This window comes from Oncorhynchus kisutch, linkage group LG28 (assembly GCF_002021735.2).
Source record: "Oncorhynchus kisutch isolate 150728-3 linkage group LG28, Okis_V2, whole genome shotgun sequence".
Classification (NCBI taxonomy): Eukaryota; Metazoa; Chordata; class Actinopteri; order Salmoniformes; family Salmonidae; genus Oncorhynchus; species Oncorhynchus kisutch.
Window position 1 is genome coordinate 17422345 of NC_034201.2, and position 22386 is coordinate 17444730.

The 22386-nt window shown below is 43.3% G+C and overlaps 1 protein-coding gene across 1 annotated transcript in view; it reads right to left on the reverse strand.

The window, feature by feature from the left end:
• LOC109875623 (neurite extension and migration factor-like) overlaps nucleotides 1–4001 on the reverse strand; it is a 33547-nt gene extending 29546 nt beyond the window's left edge. Inside the window, exon 1 of the mRNA XM_020468013.2 lies at nucleotides 3561–4001. The gene's annotated coding sequence lies outside the window, so the exon portion shown is untranslated. The remainder of the gene's footprint in view (nucleotides 1–3560) is intronic.
• Nucleotides 4002–22386: the final 18385 nt, after the last annotated feature.

The following is a 22386-nucleotide window of genomic DNA, read 5'->3' on the forward strand; positions in this document are numbered from 1 at the left end:
TATTAAAAGCGTTATGCAAATGTCACTGACAGAATTACAGTACATAAAGGTAAATGTCTGCCGTCAATATCTTTGTGGGAGAAGTGATATTTGCATTTTGTTTATCATATGCTCAATGCAAGGTAAGGTTGAAAATAAGATTAATGTCTTCCTCTTAGGTGTTGCAGAACAACAATGAGTAAAACGTTTTATCCTTACCCCACTTAAAAAGAGTTATCAAACCTCTGACCCATGCACTGCTGAACCTTGACCTATGTATCAATACAACATGTCATTTAGAAAATGGCCTCAGAGACTGTAGAGTATGCTCATTTACTGAGAGGTTGACCTGAGAGGTTAACCAATATTCTGAGGTATCTGATTGTGAGAGACAGAACATAACTGCCATACCTCTGAAAACACGGACCCTATCCAAATAGAAACGTAAAACCTTGCTGTTATTTTCGTCTGGAACTTTTCTGATGACCAAGGTCATTAATGGTTGGCTGAACGACTCCTCCCCCTACACAGCTCTAGTGCATTAAACCGGAGGCTCCAGCTTCAAGGGGGAGAGGAACACAAAAGCCTCCTGTTATTCCTCTGTGCTGCTGCTTTCACCAGGACCTGTCTTTGCCAAGCCTCTCCGAGTACATGGCTCTACAACGACGGCAACAGGGCCCCTTTATAGAAAGACGTCTGATGGACAGCCTGACATTCTGCAGCAGCCCACAATGGCAACATGTACTCACCCTACAATATCAACACCTCCCCCCTCAATCTCCCTGTGAATCAAAAGCCATTTGTCACATATTTGTTAATAATAGAGCGTGCATGAGTCCTCAGCTAAGAGACATTGGTAGTAGGTTATTTAACAACCAAAGCTGAGAGAAAAAGCTTTTTTCTAAAGGAAGAGATGCAACAACTGTCTTCCCTTCTACTAACTCTCTAACGCTTGGAGGCCTTAGGAAATATACAACAAGTCACCGTTGTTTTGAGTGTGTGTGTGCCCTATTCATGCCCTATGGGTGTTTTGAGTGTTTTATACAGCAAGGGAGGAGCTACCAAAAAAGATACAGACAAGAGTAGTCCAGGACCACAGCAGTGGGGTTGGTATCTGCCTGCCTGTGAGAATGATAGAGGAGCATTGTAAATGAAACAGGCCCAGCATGGGCAGCTAAAGAGCTCAGCACTCTGCTCTAATGTCTGTCTGTCTGTCTGTCTGTCTGTCTGTCTGTCTGTCTGTCTGTCTGTCTGTCTGTCTGTCTGTCTGTCTGTGTCTGTCTGTCTGTCTGTGTCTGTCTGTGTCTGTCTGTCTGTCTGTCTGTCTGTCTGTCTGTCTGTCTGTCTGTCTGTCTGTCTGTCTGTCTGTCTGTCTGTCTGTCTGTCTGTCTGTCTGTCTGTCTGTCCCACTAGAGAGGAAGCTCGGCTCAGACTCTTTCCCTGCAGTCATGAAAGCAATCAAAAGGGGCTGAGCCACCCGTCTCCCGGGGTTGTTACCTTTCTGTTAATTACAGCACACTGCCTCCACTCCCTCTGACGCCGAGCAGCGCCGCAGTCACCGCAACGGTGCAGTACTGAGGGAGGGAGGGGGCGCTCTCTGAGGGAATGAATGAGAGAAAACCAGGCACAATAGCATTTCAAATCAAATCAAATTGTATTTGTCACGTGTCAAATACAACAAGTATAGAGACCTTACTGTGAAATGCTTACTGACAAGCCCTTAACCAACAATGCAGAATAAGAAAATGCTAAATAAAATAAATGTACAATATAGTGACACAATAAAATAACGAGGCTATATACAGGGGGTACTGGCAGCGAGTCAATGTGCAATTGATGCCCACTATTCAACAGGTTAAATCATATGAAAACATGTATGTTCATTTTCTGTATAGCCATTTTAACAGGGGTGAAATTCAAGTTGATAGCATACATACAGGGTCCTATATAGAAGACTGAAATGTGTTAAATCAGTGTGACATCTGCCCAGGTTAGGTACAACCCCTCACCCAACCACCCAGGCAGCCTCACTCCTCCCCCTCTGGCACTACTTTCAGACAAACACAATGCAGTGCTGTGTGCAGCCCAGCCTTCAGAAACCTGCTCTCTCTTTGGCTGAGAACCTTGGGCTGCTGAAGTAAGGAAGACCCATAGAACGGTGGGACAGAGGATACATTAAGAGGATGGTTGTTGTCTCACCCTGAACATGCCTCCTCAATCACATGAGGAGAGATGGGATGGGAGGATCAGGAAAGGAAAGAGGAATTGATGCATGGGAAAATGACCAGCATATTTCTTCAAAATGACTTTGAAACCTTATTGCATCAATGGAGCGACCTGGGGCAACACAACCCCTTGGGACAGTAAAGGACACGTACTAGGTCTGGCACTGGGATAGGTAGGCTTTAGCAGGAACCATGCTTGAGTTGATACACAGACCTGATCAAATGAAAGGATGTTCAGGGCCTATTAATGGGGATACTCTGAACTAAATGAACAGGGTTAGTTTGGTCCTCTTATCTGACGTATTTTCCAAAACACGAAACCAATGAATTAACCTTCAATTTCAAATAAACACTTGTGCATAATTAAGCCTGATAAACAATTCCCCAGCCATTTCACAAAGGAATGTTGTTGAGTTAAAGAGAGTAGGAGCCCTTTATCCAGGCATTATTCTGGAAAGAGGGTGAATCATCTAGTTGAGCTCTCCCTCCCCTCAATCCAGCAGAGAGCTTGAAGTATGTTATTGCTATACATGTGAGAAGTAGGATAGATGAAACTTTACAATGATAATAATACTATAATAACAATGAAATAATTTGTGTGTCATTATTGTACACAAAGAGAGTATATTTCTGAGTGTGGCCGGTCTGAACTTATGTCACATACATATGTGGACTGAAATTGAACACAGCATCTAACCACAGGGGAAGATGAAAAGCTGGGAACTCAATGCTGAAAATAAATGAATCTGGGAGCGCAGAGAAATGGTTGATTTCATGCCAAGGGGAGCACATTATTCAGTGAAATGTTCAAGTTTAAGCAGCTTGTTTACTGAACTAAGCACTGCCAAATACCGCAAAGGTTGTCCACGACCAGCACTGACAATTCTCATATTGCCTCTGTGTGTGTGTGTGTGTGTGTGTGTGTCTGTGTGTGTGTGTGTGTGTTTGTTTTGGGGGATGGGATGTGGGGTGCAGTTTGCAGGTGCTCTAATGCTCCAATGTAGGGTATCACTTTTAAACCATAACATTTAAGGAATGATGCCTCTTAATGCATTTTATAACAATTGATGTCCCTTTCAGTTTAAAAGTGAAGTAACTGTAATACATGAAATACATGGTTAAAATACACATTCCCCAACAGATGAATGTTGATCTAATGTGATGCATGAAATACATTGTTAAAATACACATTCCCCAACAGATGAATGTTGTTCTAATGTGATGCATGAAATACCCGCCCCCTTTTATATCGAATGAAGCCATATGAAGAAATTGCAGACTACGTAGAATATTCTTCACGCAAGTGTTTCCCTGAACTGAAAAACCATATTCGTTACTGTACAACATTTAACTTACCTCTATATTCACACCGGCTGCGCTTTTCCCGTCGCCAGCATTTCAATTACACAGTTGTTTATTTGACAGATGGAAACTGTATCTTCTCCTCAATGCAGCAACCTCACCATGTTTTTCCCAAGCCCGGACTCCCTGTATCAGCAGGTGGACGCGCCTCCCTATGATGGAGACAGCGCGCCTCGGTCCCCCTACCACTCCATTTTATTCTACAGTCTTCTTTGTAATCCAGGAAATAAACAAAATATCTTGACCATTCCATGTGTCATGTGTAGGTCATGTTTTATAAAGCGCCATGGCCATGTTCATTTCCTATTAGGCTCCCTGGATTCATGTATACCGATACTGGATGCTGCTATTGTTATGCCATATATTTTTTTCCCAGATGCACCCTGTCCCTGACAACGACGGCAGGCTCGTGTCAGTTTGCTCCCCCTCTTTTGCGACCTGCCATAAAGAGCGCGCCCACAAATTCCACTCGTGACCGCGCTTCTACGTCGTTGACGCGCCCAGTTTAACGGTGCAGTTTGGTTCTCAAGGAAAATAGCTATTACAATGTCATCACACACGTTGAAACGTTAAATGACAAGCAGAGCTCTCTTCTCTTAAAATGTATTTTTAGCTAAACCTGGAACCTAGTTTATGGGCTTATAAATTGGATGGATTATATTTATTAGAGTTTTACCATTCTTCCTAACATGAAAAGCATGATTGCAGCCTGCAATTCGGGGCGTTCCTGCATGTGCACCCTACCTCGAGCATCCCATTGGTTCCTGCATGAATGCCACCCCTCAGCACACGATTCATGCCTGTGTGACACTTTTGATATTCTGGATTTCCACTAATTGCCTGTGCAATAAAAATGTGTGTCAAAGGAGAAATAAAAGTATTATCTGAGTTTTTGTGGTGCAAGGGACACTATTTGTAGCTAGCACACAGTGTCCTTCGCTACCACCTGCCGAACACCTGCCCTCACCGTCATTAACAGAACTGCTGGAAAGCAGTGCCGAACAGACAGGGGCGAAGACACTGCCTTACCGGTGTCCTAGCTAGCTACCGTTGTCACCCCCGCCTCTTCTTCTTTGGGGTTTATCGGCGGTTGGCATCCAATTTTATGGTGCATTGCCTACTGTACTGGAGTGGCCCCACCTCCCGCCTGTGTACCACAGTCCTAGCTTAAAAATGGACCAATTGAAGTATAAAAAGAGGGGTTCCTGCAGATGCAGAAATGCCCACATGCAGCAACGCCACGAATTGCGGGCTGTAATTGCACCCTTTTTCCCGGGTGCAACTCCAGTCCTAGAGGGCCAGAGTCTGACAGTCATGGGACAACAGTTTTCTGCACAAATAAATGCAAGGTGAAACCAAAATAACCTGGGCTGGCCACCTTCAAGGAGCTGGGCATGTGAGTTAGAGATGTCCAACCTTGTAAAAGAATGGCATTTGGGGATAAATATAAATTGCAGGTGAGCTTTTTGTTCAGAGCTATATTCTTATTCACTCTCTGAGAATATGCTGCTCCTAAAAATCATCCAAGGCAGGGCTGTCTTGGCATGGATCCATCTAGTTAAAGGTACGGAGACAGGCTGATTTAACTACTCATATTCTCAAATCAAAAGAGATGCAGGAAAATCTGGCAAATTGTGGATGTGATCAGTTTAATCTTTAAGTTCTTCTTCAACTCAGACGATAATCATTGTCGACCACCTAGACCTGCAATTATGATTACGTTTTGGAGAGGCTGCAGGATCCTCGAGTTAAGTGAACAAAGTGTTTTTCATTTGTCACATAAGAGCACTCCATACTAATCTAGCTACTAACCCTTCCTCTAACTACCAACTTTTCATTTGAGCAGCCTTTTCCCAGGTATCCTTGAGATTTGACATGAATGCACCTGAGCTCTCCTCATCAATGGTGCCTGACTCACTATAACCACATGATACATATTTTCTAGAAATAACACCAAGAGAACTGAACTGGCAGTTCTGATAACCTGCAGCGGCATAGTTTGAGGAGAAAAACATATTGTGCAGAGAATGACATATCCCTTGAATCCCATTTTTAGACATGATTACAATATGTTAATATTCACTGAGTTTACCAAACATTAGGAACACCTTCCTAATATTGAGTTGCACACCCCTCCCCCCCTTTTGCCCGGCGGGGCATGGACTCTACAAGGTGTCAAAAGCGTTCCACAGGGATGCTGGCCCATGTTGACTCCAACAGTTGTGTCAAGTTGGCTGGATGTTCTTTGGGTGGTGGACCATTCTTGATACACACGGTAAACTGTTAAGTGTGAAAAACCCAGCAGTGTTGCAATTCTTGACACAAACCGGTATGCCTGTCACATAGACCTTTCAAAGGCACTTATTAAATCCCCTCAATGGCACACACACAATCCATGTCTCAAATGTCTCAAGGCTTAAAAATCATCTACACACTGATTGAAGTGGATTTAACAAGTGACATAAATAAGGGATCATAGCTTTCACCTGGATTCACCTGGTCAGTCTGTCAGTATATGTACAGCAGTAGTTATATATACTGAACCAAAATATAAACGCAACATGTAAAGTGTTGGTCTAATGTTTTATGAGATGAAATAAAAGATCCTCGAAATGTTCCATATGCACAGCAAAAGCGTATTTCTCTCAATACTTTTGGAGCTCACATACAGTAAGGTAAAACATTTAATTGACTTAAGAGGCTTACTAAAGACTAAATTCTGACTGTTGACAGAGAGACCTGAATTTCAGTTTGAAATCAATCATCACTGAAATTGTATTAATGTCATAATTAATTTTAGTTGTATGCTGCATAGCTTAGACACTGATATAATCAGTCTATTTTGTCTGAGTATGATACTCCTTATGAAATATATTATGAGAGATATGGATAACAAGAAGCAAGCCCTGCTGGCAGACTGGAAATTTGGGGTTATGGTCAACCTTCCCCACTAACCTTCTCCATATTTAATTTACTGAAAAGCACCACTCAAACATCTGCTATATTCTCTACCCCAGATGCTGCAGGTGCTCTTGTTATATCATGCCCTGTGTAGTGGCCTATCCCTGTTGGGAACTTTGTTTAATACTGCCATACTGTTGTTATGATACTGTTTTGCCCAACTAAGTGTTGGTTCTCCCTTCCTCATTATCCCACAGAGTTACACAGACTGTGAGTGGGCGGCTGGCCCTTTACAGTGGCAGCTTTAAACTGGGTCTTTAAACCTGCTCAGCACTGGGATGGGGGCACAACAAAGCCTTCACTGAGGGAGCAGTCGCTTCTGAGATTACAGATGCAGAGGGAGAAAGGAATTAATGAGCAAGAAGAAATGTATCCTTGTATCTCAGCGATTACACATTTCTGATTGTCTATCGATTCATATAATGACTGACAACAATAATCTCATATTATATACAGTGCCTTACAAATGTATTCACCCACTGTTTTTTCTATTTTGTTGCATTACAACTGTAATTTAAATTGATTCTTATTTGGATTTCATGTAATGGACATACACAAAATAGTCCAAATTGGTGAAGTGAAATTTAAAAAAGAACTTGTTAAAAAATTATAAAAAATAAAAAACAGCAAAGTGATGTGTGCATATGTATTCACCCCTTTTGCTATGAAGCCCCTAAATAAGATCTGGTGCAACCAATTACCTTCAGAAGTCACATAATTAGTTAAATAAAGTCCACCCGTGTGCAATCTAAGTGTCACATGATCTGTCACATGATCTCAGTATATATACACCTGTTCTGAAAGGCCCCAGAGTCTGCAACACCACTAAGCAAGGGGCACCACCAAGCAAGCAGGCACTGTGAAGACCAAGGAGCGCTCCAAACAGTTGGAGAAGTTGTGGAGAAGTACAGATCAGGGTTGGGTTATAAAAAAAATATACAGAACTTTGAAAATCCCACAGATAATTTCAAAATGGAAAGAATATGGCACCACAACAAACCTGCCAAGAGTGGGCCGCCCACAAAAACTCACGGACCGGGCAAGGAGGGCATTAATCAGAGGCAACAAAGAGATCAAAAATAACCCTGAAGGAGCTGCAAAGCTCCACAGCGGAGATTGGAGTATCTGTCCAAAGGACCACTATAAGCTGTACACTCCACAGAGCTGGGCTTTACAGAAGAGTGTCCAGAAAGAAAACACCTCTCATCACCCTGAGAACACCATCCCTACAGTGAAACATGATGGTGGCAGCATCATGCTGTGGGGATGTTTTTCCTCAGCAAGGACTGGGAAACTGGTCTGAATGGAAGGAATGATGGATGGTGCTAAATACATGGAAATTCTTGAGGGAAACCTGTTTCAGTCTTCCAGAGATTTGAGACTGGGGCGGAGGTTCATCTTTCAGCGGGACAATGACCCTAAGCATAGTGCTAAAGCAACACTCGAGTGGTTTAAGCGAAAACATTTAAATGTCTTGGAATGGCCAGGTCAAAGCCCAGACCTCAATCCAATTGAGAATCTGCGGTATGACTTCAAGGTTGCTGTACACCAGCGGAACCCATCCAAATTGAAGGAGCTCAAGCAGTTTTGCCTTGAAGAATGGGCAAAAATCCCAGTGGCTAGATGTGCCAAGCTTATAGAGACATACCCCAAGAGACTTCAGCTGTAATTGCTGCAAAAGGCAGCTCAAAGTATTGAGTTTGCTCAAGTTTTCTGTTTTATTGTCTTATTTGTTGTTTGTTTCGCAATAAAATATATTTTTCATCTTCAAAGTGATAGGCGTGTTGTGTAAATCAAATGATACAAACCTCCCAAAAAATCTATTTTAATTCCAGGTTGTAAGGCAACAAAATAGGAAAAATGCCAAGGGGGTGAATACTTTCGCAAGCCACTGTCTTATTACGTCGATTAAGTTACAAACCCAAACAATTCAGGTCCCATTTCCCTAATGTTATGTCTTGTGGAAATTCATATAAGCAACATCCACTTATTGTTTAATACATTTGTTAAACTATAGGGCTACATGTAAACTCCCCCACCACAACTATTTCACTAATAAGTGAGCTCTAAACAGGCCACCCTCTGGTTACCATGTCCCTAATCCTTAGTGATCTAAACTTTCCACAGATATTAATGCAGTTAACCCTGAAGGCTTCAGACGCGACTAGACGTTTAACAGCAACTTACTCTTTATACTGCCATTTTAAATATTACATGTCATATATCTATGATGTTCAAGTACCAGTATAATGAGAGTAATCTCTGTTGGTTTATGCCCCTTTGTAGAATTTGAATAGAGAGTGGAACTAAAGACTGACGAAGACCTTCTGTTTGAAACGTCACACTCAATAAAACAAAGGGTGCATTCAGTATATGGGTATGTATTTATTTTTCAGGATGGTTAGTTCAGGAATAAAATATGATAGGCCAGAGAGTTTTCCTGTATCTTATGCTCATTAACTAGTATAATCAGAAAAAGATTGGAGCTGCAGAGTTCCATACCCCATCCAGAGGGGTTATTTTGTAATAATGAGGGTTAATCCGTCTACATTTCTTAGAAACACAGTGTTCAGACAGACAGACAGTGAGGGCTACAGCAGTCAGGTGACACTGGTGAACCTAAAGCTCGTTATGACTGGAGTATCAGGAGTTGTTACAGGAGGTGGGACTCAGGTGAGCTCTGACCCTGGGTGTTGTCAATACACAGTGTCCATACAGGAGCCTTTTGTAGAAAAGGCTCTTGTAGTCATTATCATTTTCTACAAAGGAGATTTCCTACTGTAGCATATTATGCAGTTTTGCACAAACATTCCATTTTTTTCCATTTCCATTTACATCATGCCTACATGGTGGCGCAACGGTCTAAGGCACTGCTTCTCAGTGCTAGAGGTGTCACTACAGACCCTGGTTCAATTCTAGGCTGTATCACAACAGGCTGTGATTGGGAGTCCCATAGGGTGGCAGGCAATTGGCCCAGTGTTGTCTGTGTTTGACTGGGGCAGTCAATGTAAATAAGAATTTGACCCACTGAAACCAGCCAGGCTATTTGCATATCCATGTGCTTTCAGTGTTGATGGTTTATGGAAATCTGACAATTCACAAGTTTCTACAGGACCAGTGTGTTAGTAAGGCTCCTGGTGCCCAGTGTTTCATTGCACAAATTGTAACATATTCAGAGATGGAACACACAGCAAATCAAATCAAATCAAATCAAATTTATTTATATAGCCCTTCGTACATCAGCTGATATCTCAAAGTGCTGTACAGAAACCCAGCCTAAAACCCCAAACAGCAAGCAATGCAGGTGGAGAAGCACAGTGGCTAGGAAAAACTCCCTAGAAAGGCCAATACCTAGGAAGAAACCTAGAGAGGAACCAGGCTATGTGGGGTGGCCAGTCCTCTTCTGGCTGTGGCGGGTGGAGATTATAACAGAACATGGTCAAGATGTTCAATGTTCATAAATGACCAGCATGGTCGAATAATAATAAGGCAGAACAGTTGAAACTAGAGCAGCAGCACAGTCAGGTGGAAGTTGAAACTGGAGCAGCAGCATGGCCAGGTAGACTGGGGACAGCAAGGAGTCATCATGTCAGGTAGTCCTGGGGCATGGTCCTAGGGCTCAGGTCAGTTGAAACTGGAACAGCAGCATGGCCAGGTGGACTGGGGACAGCAAGGAGTCATCATGTCAGGTAGTCCTGGGGCATGGTCCTAGGGCTCAGGTCCTCCGAGAGAGAGAAAGAAAGAGAGAAGGAGAGAATTAGAGAACGCACACTTAGATTCACACAGGACACCGAATAGGACAGGAGAAGTACTCCAGATATAACAAACTGACCCCAGCCCCCCGACACATAAACTACTGCAGCATAAATACTGGAGGCTGAGACAGGAGGGGTCAGGAGACACTGTGGCCCCATCCGAGGACACCCCCGGACAGGGCCAAACAGGAAGGATATAACCCCACCCACTTTGCCAAAGCACAGCCCCCACACCACTAGAGGGATATCTTCAACCACCAACTTACCATCCTGAGACAAGGCTGAGTATAGCCCACAAAGATCTCCGCCACGGCACAACCCAAGGGGGGGGGGGCGCCAACCCAGACAGGATGACCACAACAGTGAATCAACCCACTCAGGTGACGCACCCCCTCCAGGGACAGCATGAGAGAGCCCCAGCAAGCCAGTGACTCAGCCCCTGTAATAGGGTTAGAGTCAGAGAATCCCAGTGGAAAGAGGGGAACCGGCCAGGCAGAGACAGCAAGGGCGGTTCGTTGCTCCAGAGCCTTTCCGTTCACCTTCCCACTCCTGGGCCAGACTACACTCAATCATATGACCCACTGAAGAGATGAGTCTTCAGTAAAGACTTAAAGGTTGAGACCGAGTTTGCGTCTCTGACATGGGTAGGCAGACCGTTCCATAAAAATGGAGCTCTATAGGAGAAAGCCCTGCCTCCAGCTGTTTGCTTAGAAATTCTAGGGACAATTAGGAGGCCTGCGTCTTGAGCACACTGACATAATCTGACAAAATAAGCTCTTTTCTGTTTTACTGTCATTAAGGAACAGAAAAGTTAGCAACACAATTCCACTCGGATGCTGAGGTGATTTGGAAGCATTTCAAATAAGCTGCTTACATTAATTCTATTTGAGGAGCCAGGCTTTTTGTCATTTGTTTTTAAAAATTGTGTTTTGTCTTTGTTTTCCGCAAGAGCCGTCCCTCCCTTTTCACAAAACCAATTAATCTCCACACAGAGTTCTATACACAAGACTTAAAACGGTTTCATTAAAATATCCAGCAGCAGCGAAATTTAGGCTGCTGTGCTGCATTTTATTATACAAAAGACTGAGTTACATATACCGCCAAATGCTACTGTCAAGAGATGATGTTCAGGATTAATTTAGGATATTTGAAATTAACATAATACAATTTAAATGTTACAGAATGTATTGAATACATTCACAGATGCTACAGTGGGTGCTTGTATTTATTGAGAGTATGTATTTTTTCCATAATTAAGTTGAATGATAAAGCCCCACTGGGCACACCACGTCATTTCAATGTGGAAATGTGGGTAATATTTGATTGAGACTTTGACCAAAAATATTTCAACCTTTATTCACCCACTGGAATTGAACAATGTGTTAACCATCTACAATCAAATTCCAATGGAAAAACAATGACTGATTTTTGGTTTAGTTGTCATCTAAATGTGTTACCACTGCGCATTCAACCATTTAAAAGCACAGCAAAGTTTAAAAATGGGAATTGTTTTATTTATAATACAGATTGTGATATCACTGTGCTTCATCTAATAGCAGAACCAAATGACCTGGATTACAGTTGAGATTACATTAAAAGTACATGTTGCATGTTCTGCACAGATTATTACAGCAATTGTGAATATCTCCACAGACCTGTGACGACCTATGCATGCATATGCAACCAAATTACCTGGATTGCAAATAAGATTACATTACAACAGATTGGAGATTCTGCACATATTACTATTATAGCAATTGCAAAGGTCTCCACAGAACTGCACCCTTTGCATGCCATCTTAACATGCAAGCTTTCTATGATTACATAAGACAATTACAGTAACCTGAAAACGTGGCCATGGACGTGTTACTCATTTTAAGGTTGTTTAAGTAAGATAACAATTAGGACATTTACTGTATTGCAAAAGTGATATTGAATTGTGTTTGGTTGTCAACACAACCAAATGTCAACATTTTAAGGAGATGTATCTTTTGTGCCACTGACTTAGTCTGGGTTTAATTCCAGTCGTTCTACAAACGAATAATTTACATGTTGGATGCACGTCTCCATCTCAACCAAAGTTAAAGAATAGGACTAAATATAATCAAATTTTAAATGAACTTTAAATAAAGTTTGATTTAGTCCTATCCTTTAACTTAGATTTTTGGTTGAGCCGGAGACGTGAATCCAACATATCAATTATTTCTTTATAGAAAAACTGGAATTAAACCTAGACTAAGTCATATGCACAAAATATACATCTTCAAATTTTGACATTTGGTTGCGTTGACAACCAAACACAATTCGAAATCAACCAAAGCTTGAACCCTTTGCCTATATGTATTGTCAATTTTAGTTGAACTATGGGTTGAATTTAAACAAATCGCTGTAGACCTACATTCTATCCCTGATGACACATGACTAATAAAGTATGGTTTTATTTAAATTGCTCTGTTTAACCTACCCTTTGGAATGACTTTGATAGCAACAATGAATCTATTTAGTTATTTAGAGATCTCTCAATAATCATTCTCAAGATAACACATTGGTAATAGTTAGTGACAAATATCAAAGCTAGGCAGGACTTGGTTAAAACCCTGAATGGGAGATCAAATGGATAGCTGTAGATAAATCAACTCCCCAGTAGGAGGTGCTGCCCAGCCTATAGTGGATATAACTTTGAAGATCTGACGTCTCAAATGTAGAAATTCAACATATATTATAGAAGATTTGTTTGTCTATGTTGAGAATTGGTTACCATAGTGACATAATCCTGTGGTTGAAATTTCACCCTCAAAACAACAGTTGATTACTTTTTTCAAATCCAATGTATCTTCCAGATAGATTCCACATCACAATATGTTAACAAATTACATTGAAACAATGTTGATTTAACCCGTTTGTGGCCAGTGGGGCATCCACTCTTTTTAAACATACAGTGCATTCGCAAAGTATTCTGACCCCTTGACTTTTTCCACATTTTGTTACGTTACAGCCATATTCTAAAATGTAGTTTTAAAAAATGTCCTTCATCAATCTACACAGATTTGTATACATTTTTTTCAAATGTATAAAATAAAAAAACTGAAATATCACATTTGCATAAGTATTCAGACCCTTTACTCAGTACTTTGTTGAAGCACCTTTGGCAGCGACTACAGCCTTGAGTCTTCTTAGGTGTGCCAAACTCCAAATGGGCTGTCATGTGCCTTTTACTGAGGAGTGGTTTCTCTCTGGCCACTCTACCATAAAGGCCTGATTGGTGGAGTGCTGCAGAGAAGGTTCTCCCATCTCCACAGAGGAACTCTGGAGCTCTGTCAGAGTGACCATCGTATTCTTGGTCACCTCCCTGACCAAGGCCTTTCTCTCCCGATTGATCAGTTTGGCCGGGCGGACAGCTCTAGGAAGAGTCTTAGTGGTTCCAAACTTCTTCCATTTAAGAATGATGGAGGCCACTGTGTTCTTGGGGAGGTTCAATGCTGCAAACATTTTTTAGTACCCTTCCCCAGATCTGTGCCTTGACACAATTCTGTTTCGGAGCTCTACGGAAAATTCTTTCCACCTCATGGCTTGGTTTTGCTCTGACATGCACTGTCAACTGTGGGACCTTATGTAGGCAGGTGTGTGCCTTTCCAAATCACGTCCAATCAATTGAATTTACCACAGGTGGACTCCAGTCAAGTTGTTCGAAACATCTCAAGGATGATTAATGGAAACAGGATGCACCTGAGCTCAATTTCGAGTCTCATAGCAAAGGGTCTGAATACTTACACAAATAAGGTATCTGTTTTTTATTTGTAATAAATGTTCAAACATTTCTAAAAACCTGTTTTCGCTTTGTGGGGTTTTGTGTGTAGATTGATGAGGACCTTTTTGTATTTCATCCATTTTAGAATAAGGTTGTAACATAACAAAATGTGGAAAAAGTTAAAGGGTCTGAATACTTTCCGAATGCACTGTACTTGTCCAATCAAAACAACAGCAACAGTTATTAGATGTCATGTAAAAAAGCCAAAGCCACTAATTTCCCGGGTACATTTCACTTTGAGACCCAACGACCCTGCAGTCACAATTGAGCAAATTAACAGGCAAGTGAACAATTGGAAAGCCAGACCCTGCATTAAGTGACAGGGAAGGGGCAGAATTAGACAATACACAGCAAATAAGAGTAACACTGAAATGGCTTTTCTGTAAGAAACCAGCTGTTGTCTACGATTCAGCAACCTTTCGGAGAGGAACCAGCCCCTGCCAAGGGACAACTAAGCTAAGCTGGCTCCTCAGCCATGCAGCCAGGGGAGAGGTTGTCATGGGTGATGCAGTTTTGGTGCCAATTCTGTGTATTTCATCATGACATCTGGAACTGGCCTTTCACTGCCTGTAGATCAAAACATGCCAGGCATCATGCTGGTCACCTCTTGAATAGATCTCAATAAAAGAGAAGTTGTTATTCCCTGACACAGAAACATGCTCGTTATCTCTCTCATTCTCTACCTACACCATGCATAAGGTGAACCATACATTGAGTCTTTAATATCTTTAAAGATACATTCAACTAAATGCAAATGAAAATACAAAGGCGAAATAGAAAGTAAATTGTTTAGATCTAGGTTGTCTGTGTGATTGTCTTTCAGGCCAAATTAAGACATTCTATTGAAACAGAGCACAGAGGTTTATTCACAGGCTTTTCACCCACATACAGTATGGTGTTAATCGTTTAGGAGCTACCGCCTGACAGGGGCCACAGGAGCCCTGGGCACATTCTATCGTGTTAATGGTCTGTCGTCAATCTTCATTTGTCCCTCTAATTTGACGAGGAGTTCTACGGATTTATCACACAATCTCACACCATGAAAAATACTTCCCACCTTCTTGAGATTCTGTCCCCGCCTTTTTCAATACAATGAACATTCATAAAATTCAAATAATTACAGAGAAATTTGACAAGAAATAAGACATACATTTGCTGTATATGTCAGGAATATAATTTTCTCACATCACCAGAGTGCTTTGAAAAGCAATATAACTCCCACACTGCTGTTACAAACTATGCCAATCACCCCTGGGGATGCCATCAACAGCTCTAATACCTGTTTGAAAAGGACATACAAACAACTGTTCCATGAGCAGACATCTTACACAAAACTGTAAAAAAAAAAAACATGAATTTTAATTAATAAAAAAACATGAATGGTAGTTAGAGTATAGTTTGTGGTATGTGACAGGGAACTGTTTGCCCTCTCATTGCCCTCAATCAGTATCAATGGCCTTGCATTAGATTAGCATTTACCAATTAGCCAAACCACAAGAGTAACCTTCCTTCCCCTCACTGATCATTTGGCATGCTCAACTCTGAAGGACACAACCTAGGTTGTGCCTGCAGTCTTCTTCTCATGTGGCACTAGTCCAAATCAGATGTTTCAACACACACACACACACACACACACACACACACACACACACACACACACACACACACACACACACACACACACACACACACACACACACACACACACACACACACACACACACACACACACACACAAAAGACAGCTTTCAGGTGAAAATATGAGAATGTCCACAACCTTCAAACCAACAACTCATCAGTTGTAAAAAGAGTACCAGTACGTAAGTACCAGGCGTAAAGTGGTGCTACACAACAGCAGCTCAGGTTCCAGATGATCGGGGGTACTTGTCTGTCAGTAGAGACGCAGTCAGGCAGGCAGAGATAGGGATACCAACATGACTATTTACTCTGCTGCCTATTGTCTAATGCCAGCTGCCACTGGGATGACTGCGGTCTCAGATGCATGTGCAAATTCCTCTAATCCAGGCAATATGGCACCCTAAGACTGCAACATGGCGTTAATATATCTAATCTAAAACTAAACTAATTTTCGAAAGCACTCCCGAAAGAAGAACCAACACCTTCTGACGTTTTCCAAAGGGCAATGAGTGATGAGTCTATTTTCCTCAAGAGGTTAGATATTTGTTTAACTAGATCAGGTGATCTACTTGAAAGATATTTTTATTTTCATTACTGGAACCATGTTAAAAAATACTGAGTTATTTCAATAGTAAGCATTTTTGTCAATAAACTTCTAATGTAATGGGTTCTTTCTAAAGCATTTATTGACAAGACAAGTTGGCATATTCAAACATGTTCTGGTATTTAGTTTTAATGTCTGGAAATATTAATTACCCAAAGATTGGTTTGAATTTGTGATTTATGGGGCATGTGAAAATAGCATATAGAGAGCAATAGTGAAGGTGTCTTTTTGAAGGCATCAACTCTGGGGAAATTCATGTTATGTTTCACTATATTGGATCACTCCAATATATTGATTTTCAATCCGCGGCAGATGGATACATTCGAGGTGAGGATTTACAGATTTACTCCCGTGTACACCTGTGTCACGGCTGGGGTCCGCCCCTATATATAGACCCCATGGCCACGACACGTGTTCTCTTTCATTTTCTCGGCGGACGTCCGTATGGTTTGAGGTACAAACTTTCTGAAGTTCGCTTGGTAAGTCACTGGTAAGTGTAATATCCTGTGTGGAAGTATACTCCTCGACTGTTTGCAGCCTGGAGCAGCTGGCCACATGGCCAGCCCCTCCTCTTGAGTGCTCAACTCACAGTTCCCCTTTTTTGTCTGTATCTTCTGCCTGTGGTTTGTCGTACTTGTGTTTTGTTAGCGTTACACTATGACTCTGTGTGCATCCATTAGTATGGTGGCTCTTGCTGCCACAAACTGTAATTTTGCGCCGACAGAGATGGCCGCCTCGCTTCGCGTTCCTAGGAAACTATGCAGTTTTTTGTTTTTTTACGTGTTATTTCTTACACTAGTACCCCAGGTCATCTTAGGTTTCATCACATACAGCCGAGAAGAACTATTGAATATAAGATCAGCGTCAACTCACCACCAGTACGACCAAGAATATGTTTTTCGCGATGCGGATCCTGTGTTCTGCCTTAGAACCAGCGCCACGGGATGGTTCCCATGCAGCGACCCAAAAAAACGACTCAGAAAAAGAGGGAAACGAAGCGGTCTTCTGGTCAGACTCCGGAGACGGGCACATCGTGCACCACTCCCTAGCATTCTTCTTGCCAATGTCCAGTCTCTTGACAACAAGGTTGATGAAATCCGAGCAAGGGTAGCATTCCAGAGGGACATCAGAGACTGTAACGTTCTCTGTTTCACGGAAACGTGGCTCACTGGAGAGACGCAATCCGAAGCGGTGCAGCCAGCGGGTTTCTCCACGCATCGCGCGGACAGAAACGAACATCTTTCTGGTAAGAAGAGGGGCGGGGGCGTATGCCTTATGGCCAATGTGACATGGTGTGATGAAAGAAACATACAGGAACTCAAATCCTTCTGTTCACCTGATTTAGAATTCCTCACAATCAAATGTAGACCGCATTATCTACCAAGAGAATTCTCTTCGATTATAATCACAGCCGTATATATCCCCCCCCAAGCAGACACATCGATGGCTCTGAACGAACTTTATTTAACTCTCTGCAAACTGGAAACGATTTATCCGGAGGCTGCATTCATTGTAGCTGGGGATTTTAACAAGGCTAATCTGAAAACAAGACTCCCTAAATTTTATCAGCATATCGATTGCGCAACCAGGGGTGGAAAGACCCTGGATCATTGTTACTCTAACTTCCGCGATGCATATAAGGCCCTGCCCCGCCCCCCTTTCGGAAAAGCTGACCACGACTCCATTTTGTTGATCCCTGCCTACAGACAGAAACTAAAACAAGAAGCTCCCACGCTGAGGTCTGTCCAACGCTGGTCCGACCAAGCTGACTCCACACTCCAAGACTGCTTCCATCACGTGGACTGGGAGATGTTTCGTATTGCGTCAGCCAACAACATTGACGAATACGCTGATTCGGTGTGCGAGTTCATTAGAACGTGCGTTGAAGATGTCGTTCCCATAGCAACGATTAAAACATTCCCCAACCAGAAACCGTGGATTGATGGCAGCATTCGTGTGGAACTGAAGGCGCGAACCACTGCTTTTAATCAGGGCAAGGTGTCTGGTAACATGACTGAATACAAACAGTGCAGCTATTCCCTCCGCAAGGCTATCAAACAAGCTAAGCGCCAGTACAGAGACAAAGTAGAATCTCAATTCAACGGCTCAGACACAAGAGGCATGTGGCAGGGTCTACAGTCAATCACGGACTACAGGAAGAAACCCAGCACAGTCACGGACCAGGATGTCTTGCTCCCAGGCAGACTAAACAACTTTTTTGCCCGCTTTGAGGACAATACAGTGCCACTGACACGGCCTGCAACGAAAACATGCGGTCTCTCCTTCACTGCAGCCGAAGTGAGTAAGACATTTAAACGTGTTAACCCTCGCAAGGCTGCAGGCCCAGACGGCATCCCCAGCCGCGCCCTCAGAGCATGCGCAGACCAGCTGGCCGGTGTGTTTACGGACATATTCAACCAATCCCTATACCAGTCTGCTGTTCCCACATGCTTCAAGAGGGCCACCATTGTTCCTGTTCCCAAGAAAGCTAAGGTAACTGAGCTAAACGACTACCGCCCCGTAGCACTCACATCCGTCATCATGAAGTGCTTTGAGAGACTAGTCAAGGACCATATCACCTCCACCCTACCTGACACCCTTGACCCACTCCAATTTGCTTACCGCCCAAATAGGTCCACAGACGATGCAATCTCAACCACACTGCACACTGCCCTAACCCATCTGGACAAGAGGAATACCTATGTGAGAATGCTGTTCATCGACTACAGCTCGGCATTCAACACCATAGTACCCTCCAAGCTCGTCATCAAGCTCGAGACCCTGGGTCTCGACCCCGCCCTGTGCAACTGGGTACTGGACTTCCTGACGGGCCGCCCCCAGGTGGTGAGGGTAGGCAACAACATCTCCTCCCCGCTGATCCTCAACACTGGGGCCCCACAAGGGTGCGTTCTGAGCCCTCTCCTGTACTCCCTGTTCACCCACGACTGCGTGGCCACGCACGCCTCCAACTCAATCATCAAGTTTGCGGACGACACAACAGTGGTAGGCTTGATTACCAATAACGACGAGACGGCCTACAGGGAGGAGGTGAGGGCCCTCGGAGTGTGGTGTCAGGAAAATAACCTCACACTCAACGTCAACAAAACTAAGGAGATGATTGTGGACTTCAGGAAACAGCAGAGGGAACACCCCCCCATCCACATCGATGGAACAGTAGTGGAGAGGGTAGCAAGTTTTAAGTTCCTCGGCATACACATCACAGACAAACTGAATTGGTCCACTCACACAGACAGCATCGTGAAGAAGGCGCAGCAGCGCCTCTTCAACCTCAGGAGGCTGAAGAAATTCGGCTTGTCACCAAAAGCACTCACAAACTTCTACAGATGCACAATCGAGAGCATCCTGGCGGGCTGTATCACCGCCTGGTATGGCAACTGCACCGCCCTCAACCGTAAGGCTCTCCAGAGGGTAGTGAGGTCTGCACAACGCATCACCGGGGGCAAACTACCTGCCCTCCAGGACACCTACACCACCCGATGCTACAGGAAGGCCATAAAGATCATCAAGGACATCAACCACCCGAGCCACTGCCTGTTCACCCCGCTGTCATCCAGAAGGCGAGGTCAGTACAGGTGCATCAAAGCTGGGACCGAGAGACTGAAAAACAGCTTCTATCTCAAGGCCATCAGACTGTTAAACAGCCACCACTAACATTGAGTGGCTACTGCCAACACACTGTCAATGCCACTGACTCTACTCCAGCCACTTTAATCATGGGAATTGATGGGAAATTATGTAAATATATCACTAGCCACTTTAAACAATGCTACCTTATATAATGTTACTTACCCTACATTATTCATCTCATATGCATACGTAGATACTGTACTCTATATCATCGACTGCATCCTTATGTAATACATGTATCACTAGCCACTTTAACTATGCCACTTGGTTTACATGCTCATCTCATATGTATATACTGTACTCGATATCATCTACTGTATCTTGCCTATGCTGCTCTGTACCATCACTCATTCATATATCCTTATGTACATATTCTTTATCCCCTTACACTGTGTATAAGACAGTAGTTTTTTTTTGAATTGTTAGTTAGATTACTTGTTCGTTATTACTGCATTGTCGGAACTAGAAGCACAAGCATTTCGCTACACTCGCATTAACATCTGCTAACCATGTGTATGTGACAAATAAATTTGATTTGATTTGATTTTGATTTGATTTTTAATTTACCTTAAACAACTTGTCGAGTGGCTTGTTCTACTTTCAAAAAGTGCATGGATGCTCTCCTGGCAAATCTCACCTACCGAGGATGGTTGATTCTCAATTACCTGGATGATTGGCTGATTTGTGCCCCGACAAGGACCTAGATCCTGTCAGACAGAGATGCCCCTGACCCACATTGGCGGGCTGGGCATTACTGTAAACTACAAGAAGAGTCGTCTGACGCCCACCCAGAGGGTGGCCATCGACATGGAACTGGACTCAGTCCTCATGAGAGCATGCCTGCCCACCAGAAGGTTCCAGGCGGTCTTATCTTGCCTCGACCACTTTCGGCAGGGGCGGGTGGTATCTGCCCTGACCTGCCAACGCCTGCTGAGGTTGCTGACGGCGGCCTCATTGCTGATTCCCCTGGGCCTGCTCCATATCCGGCCTCTAACGGTGGTTCAACTCCCAACGGCTGCACCCAAAGCACCACCGTCACCGCCAGCTGCGGGTGACCGCACAGTACTTCAGGGCATTGTTGAGGTGGCATTATCGCTTCTTTCTCTCAGGTGGGGTGGAGATGCTGAGGATGTGCCGCGGTGAGCTGGTCAGCACAGACGCCTCCCAGATCGGCTGGGGAGATGTAACCAAGGGCAGGTCAGCCAGCAGCTGTTGGTGTTAATGTAATTTCATAATTCCAATATGTTTTCATTAATTGAATTCACTTAGTCCATTGTATGAGAATTTGTAAGATTCTTATTTGCATAAAATAGACAGAGACCAGTCTTATCAAAAATAGATAATAGTATTTATTCTCGGAGCGCGCTGCCATGAAACCACGAACAACAGTTTATATACAAAATATGACATCATAGGTTATAAATTGTCCTTCCTCCTATCGACCAGGACCCAACAAAGTTGAAAAGTTTATTCCCACCCCCTTGCTCTCTTACTCCAGGCACACAGTTAATTCAAGATTAAACTTCTAAAGTATTCATCCATCACCATTCAGCAGACAGTTCCAGCTAATGGAAAACCTAAGAAAACACACACTGCCTTATCTAAACATCCCAGAGCTAAGTTGAGTCGGTTCAACCATAGGTTAATGACCCTTTTTGCTTACTTAAAAACCCACAATTCCAGGCCTCTCCAACCTGGCTGGAATGGTATTTATTTTATTTAATTACCCCGTTTCATGCTCCACAATCCCTCCCTTATGAATTAATATTGTTAATCAGATATAATAAAACAGAATATAAGTTTCATTTGTTATAGTTCTATTTAAAATTTAGATATTGTTTAGTCATTATTCATAATATTCCTAACAGTTGGCTACTCTCTTGGAGTGGCAGGCACATTAAATACACTACAGCTCCGAGCTGTACTGCTGGCCCTGCAGTCTTTTCTTCCACATCTGAAGGGAAGACATGTCCTGGTGAGAACGGACAACAGCACAGTGGAGGCTTACATCAACCATCAGGGTGGACTGAGGTCCCACCATCTTATGGCACGGGAGCTCCTTCTCTGGGCTCAGGGCCATCTAGTGTCTCTATGCGCAGCGCACGTACCTGACATCCTGAATGTGGCAGCGGATATTCTCTCCATGGAGGGTCTGCCACCTTGGGACTGGAGCCTACATCCCCAGGTGGTGCAGCACCTGTGGGACAAGTTCGGGAGGGTGCAGGTGGACCTGTTTGCCTCCCTGGACTATGCACACTGCCCCCTGTGGTACTCCATGTCGGAACCACCAGGGCCTCTGGGCTTGGATGCTCTGGCTCACGATTGGCCAGAGCTGGAGCTTACGCATTCCACCCTTTTCTCCTGATCCTGGCTGTGCTTGTCAGTACCAGGATGACGGAGCATCGT